This window comes from Talpa europaea (assembly GCF_964194135.1).
Source record: "Talpa europaea genome assembly, chromosome: X".
In the NCBI taxonomy this organism is placed as follows: domain Eukaryota; kingdom Metazoa; phylum Chordata; class Mammalia; order Eulipotyphla; family Talpidae; genus Talpa; species Talpa europaea.
The window spans coordinates 23,807,575-23,812,995 of record NC_140081.1 but is presented as its reverse complement, the minus strand read 5'-3'; positions in this window follow the sequence as shown (position 1 = coordinate 23,812,995).

Below are 5,421 nucleotides of genomic sequence, written 5' to 3'. Positions count from 1 at the left end.
AAATAAAAAGGGCTTAATATTCATTTAGCATTCACTCAAAGCCAAATACTCTTGCATGTCTTACTTCATTAAATGATCCCAACAACTGAGATGGACGTTATTATTCCTATTTTCCAGATAAAGGGAGCAGGGATAGATAGCTGTTAAATAGTAGAACATGGATGAAATCCAGGTCTCAGAAGCTCCAAAGACAGATTAATAGTCAGAGGATCTGGGTTATGTCAAAAACTTTTAAGTGGTGCTTTATGAATGTGGAGATGAAAGTGTCTCAAGGGGCCTCCTTGGTAGCGCAAAGGGTTAAGCACAGCACTATGAAGCAATCGCAGCCTCTGCAGCACGAGTTCGATCCCCGGGCAGCCAGGGAGCAACACACATGGCGCAGCAGACCTCTCCTGTCTTGTCCGCTGCTCCCCTCAGCAGTGTATTTCAGTCAATCTGCCTGGTCTGTTCCCCACTCTGTCTCTGGTGAGTCCTCTCACCCCCCACACCTCTGGCCTGTACCTCACCTCTTGTATGTATAAATAAATAAATCTTTAAAAAAAAAAAAAAGAACCCATCTCAAGTAAGTCTTTAGAATTCTCCAAAGCGTGACCCCTGGACCAACCATATCAGAATCCCTGGGTGCTTGTTAAAAATGAAGATTCTCAGGCTCCCATTCAGACCTGCTTTCAAGGAAGCCAACGCAAAGGGCAGAACAGCTGAATAGCTGCTATCATTGCCAACCTACAAAAGTGCTAAAATATCACCAAATTATTGTCAGTCACTGCGGATCTACTCTTCTCTGGGGAAAGCAAATTGGTTTCCTATTCCATGGAGTTAATAAATTCCTTGTTATGAACTTGAACCTGTGACAGGAGAAAATATTTGTTATGTGTCATGTTGTGCATCCTTCTAAGAATGGTCTGTCCTGGTAACCAGAAAAGGTTTTGCTTTCTAAGCACGAGATCTTCACCATTTGTCTAAAGGCCTCTTACCTTCCTAACAGCCTCCCTTGATACCTGAAGGATGAGTGGTACAGCAGAGACCTATGAAAAATTGAATTCCTGGATCCTCATAGATCAGAGTCTCTAGAAGCACAGCCTGAAGTGAGAATTCTTGTGTGAATGATTTACTGAGGAAGCGCCCTCGGGAGAAGGGAAGCAAGGGCAGCAGGCTAAGCAGTGGGGAAGCTCACCAAGGATGTGGCCTCAGACACTAGCATCAGCCTGTTCCACAGGAAGATCTGGAGCATGAATTTGAACACAGAATTGGCCCTACTTAGAAGGAACATAACCAAGATTTTGTATACTTTTCTATCAGTCATTGACTGTGGACTGCCCCTGTTGGAGCGGGATGAGGGTGACAGTCTTAGCTGCCTGAGCTAAGTGGTTCCAGGTGGCTGAGGGTAGCACTTCAGAAAAAGGGGGAGCTGTGAACTGACAAAAGCTGGGGGATGGGCACACGCAGGTAAAAGGGATCTGATTGGAACAAAAACAGCATCTACCACACAGATGATCTCTGGGTCTCTGTTCATACCTCTGGCTATCTGTATTCATCCCCTCCTCACATGTGAACTCTCCTCTCTATCCCTCAGCCTCACAGAACCATAGTCTGAGACCTGCCAGCTTCCCACCCTCTCTCTGCTCAATCTGTGAGGTAAATCAAATCAAGCAGCTGCATCTGTGCCTTTTGTGACAACAACACGGATGGACCTTGAGGGGATTATGCTAAGTGAAATAAGTCAAAAGTGAAAGACAAACACTACATGATTTCACTCATGTGTGGAACACAAAGGAAAAAGGAGCAATCAAGCAAACAAAGGCAAAACAAACCTAGACTCTTGACAACAGAATGGTGGGTACCAGAGGGGAAGAAGTGGGGTGGGGGGGAATGGGACAGGAGGGGCCTGATTGGTTGGTGGTGGCCCGTGATGGACATCTGGTGGTGGGTGTGGTAAGACATGTATGGTTACTGAGGTGACAAATTTTACTCCTGGAGCTGATACAGTGTTGTGAACTAATAATACCCCCCGAATAAGGAAAATAACTAAATACGTAAGATCCCAGGTAGTTTGTCGGGGGGTATTGAACACAGATATTACCCCTTCCTATAGAATATTCTTCTTTGCTAAAAGCATTTTGTTGTTATTTCCCATTTTCTTTTTTTGTAAAATGAAAGGATGGTCTCAATTACTTCTAAATCTCATTCCAGTTTAAAAATTTACTTGCCAAGTGATTTTGTTCCAGAAGGCAATTGTTGTGTTTCTATTTCTTCCAGGAATGAATTTCACAAAAACATTGATTAGAAACTCAGTCTGGTGTCACTGATATAAAGTCAGGCACCATTAAGGACAAAACTTGTGAAAAGGCTTGTCTGTATCAAGGAATTTACTTCCATTTGACCTTACCAAGATTCTTTTATCGACAATTAATATTACATTTTCTGGACAATTATTAGGGACAAATTTACTTATTAAGGAACTATAGAGTTGATTCTCAAATTCCTTACTCAGTGAACTTTGTCATGTTTTTGCCATGCAAAGACCAACAAATACTATCATTTGCATTGTGGAGTCAGGATGAAATTGTGGCAGCAACTGAGTCCAGACACCAAAGCCATCACTGAAGTGTCCCTGTGGGTGTCACTGTAATCAAGTACAGGTGATATTGGAAAAAAAATCTTGATATTGATAGCTGTTGATAAGGTCACCTGTACCAGATACTGGCCCTTTGTGTGACTTGAAGCATCTCTTCATGCTTATGAAATGCAGAAAAGTATCCCCTCTGGGTGGACAACTTACCAGAAAGAAATTCTGCTTCCTGGCTGTAATGTCTGCAAGGAAGCACAAGATTTGGTAAATGAAGTGCAGACCAAGTTCAACCCTTTCTCACCGATTTCCACTCAGAGACCTGCGCACAACAGCACTTGCTTTTCAGTCTACAGCTGATATGTTCCTGGTTGTAGGGGTCTCGTTATTAGGACTTGGACTGCTATCTATTCTTTTTTATGACCATTCATCATTTTTTGGGTAAGATTTATTTATTTGTTTGTTTGTTTGTTTATACACGAGCTGGGGTACAGGCCAGAGGCGTGGGAGGATGAGAGAATCCACCAGAGACAGAGAAGGGTGCAGAACAAGCAGACAGACCGAAAACTCTGCTGAGGGGAGCAGTGGGCAAGACAGGAGAGGTCTGCCGCACCATGTGGGTATCTCCCTGGCCGGTGGGGATCGAACCCGCACTGCAGAGGCTGGCAGACAGCTTCACAGAGCTGTGGTCAATCCGCTGTGCCACCTGGGAGGCCCAACCTTTCATCATTTTCAAAAGACGTCAAGCCTGTAAAAACAAGCTTCGGCCATCTCCCTAATCCAAACATCATTGAAAACTTCCAAGACAAAAAGGCCCACAAAAGTTTGTCCTACGAGAAGGGAGGGAAGCGCAGAACCCTGCTCCCCTCCCCCGCCCACAAAGTCGGCACTCTCCGACCGGCAGAGAGGAGGGAAACAACAAACCAAAACGGCCAACAAGAAAAACGGACACAGCAAGTGGGACTGTGAGTGGAAAGGAACTATTGCAGCCACCACACCCCGTGAACGGGAGCTGAGGCGAACCCTGCAGGATCCGCCGCGGAGGTGAACTCCAGGCGCCATTAAAGAGAGCCCTGCCCCCCAGGAGGAGACCAGCACCAGCACACAGCCCCGGCCGCCCGGTAAGCTTGCGCGGAAAGCGGCGCGGATCCGGACCGGATCGCAGCTGCCCAGGTCCCCGCGCCTGCGACCTAGGATTGCGGGGAGACTGCGGAGGCCCTCCCTGAGTGAGCAGGAACAAGGCGCCCAGGCAGGGAAGCAGGATTCAAAAGGCACCATTCCCGCACCACTGATCTGGGCTACAGCCCGCGTCCTGGAACTGAGGGCTTTGGAACTGAGACCCGGGGCACGAAATTAGGGGCGTGGGTTCCCCACGACGGTGGGGCACAAGGCAGACACAGCACCCCAAAGCCGTTGAGGTGTACCCTACCATCCCCGCTCTGCTCCCTGTCCCACGGGGTGGAAAATCAGCTCCCCAAGGGCTCTAGGAGAGATCTCTGGTGCCACCTAGCGACTTGACCCCAGCACAGGCTACTGAAGGAGCTAGCTGGGGAGTTAGCCCACACCGGGCCCCTTCCGAACAAGTAGTCTGAGCCCACAGGGAGAGCGAGCACCCACAGCCGGGGCAGACCAGGCGCGCAGAAGAGTGTGCCTGACACCGGACGCGCAGGGAGTGTGTCCCACATCACCATTTTAGAACAGGGACATTTCTTCAGTAAAGACTACCTGCAGAAGGCTTCCTCAGGAGCCAGAGGTGAGCGGGGGAAGTTCGCCCATGCCAGACCCCCTCTGGCCTGCAGTCCAAGCCCAGAGGGGAGCAGAAACCCACCGCAGGGGCAGACCAGGCGCACAGGGGAGTGTGTCCCCACATCGGCATTTTAGAACAGGGACCTTTCTCCAGTAAAGGCTGCTTGAAACTGACAGATGACTCCTGGAAGAACCAGAGGGGAACAGAGAAGCCCACCCAAGATGCCGGCCAGTCCCAACAACACAGTGTCCCAACGCATACGGCAAATTAGAAAACAGACAGTAGGGAGGAGAAGAACCACACGCAACCTAGCAACTCTCCAGAGAAAAAGCACACCACAAAAAGAAAGCCAGCCCCCAGATTGCAAAGACAATAACTTGGAAGAATTTCTGAGCCTTCCAGAAAGAGAATTTAAAATTGCCGTGATTAAAAAACTGACAGAAGTCATAAAGGAAAACAATGATAAGGGAAACATAATCAACGATCAGAAGAATGCAATTGAGTCCCTAGAGAGGGAAAACAATGGTCAGAAGAAAGAAATTGAGTCCCTAAAGAGGGAAGTAAAAGAAATGCAGGAGATCAAAGAATTAATGGAAGAACTAAAGAATTCTGGGAAAAGCAATGAAAGCAGAATAGATGAAATGGAAGAACGAATAAGTAATCTTGAAGACACAGAAATAAAAAGAACCAAAACAGAAAAGGAAAGAGAAGTACGAAGGAAAAAGAACGAAGAAAGACTTCGGGAACTATCTGACTCCATGAGGAAAGGAAATATAAGAGTTATAGGAATACCAGAAGGAGAGGAGAGAGATGTAGGAACAGAGAAAATATTCAAAGAGATAATTGAAGAGAACTTCCCAAATGTGAAGAAGGAGCTGAAAATTGATATACAAGAAGCAAGAAGAACACCAAACTTCCACGACGAAAGGAAAAATACAGCAAGACACATAATAGTAAAGCTCCCAAGAATCCAGGACAAGGAAAAAATAATGAAGCTGGCAAGAGGGAAGAAACAGATAACATTCAAAGGAAAACCAATCAGGCTGACATCAGACTTCTCCGAAGAAACACTACGGGCAAGGAGAGAGTGGAGGGACATAGTCAACAG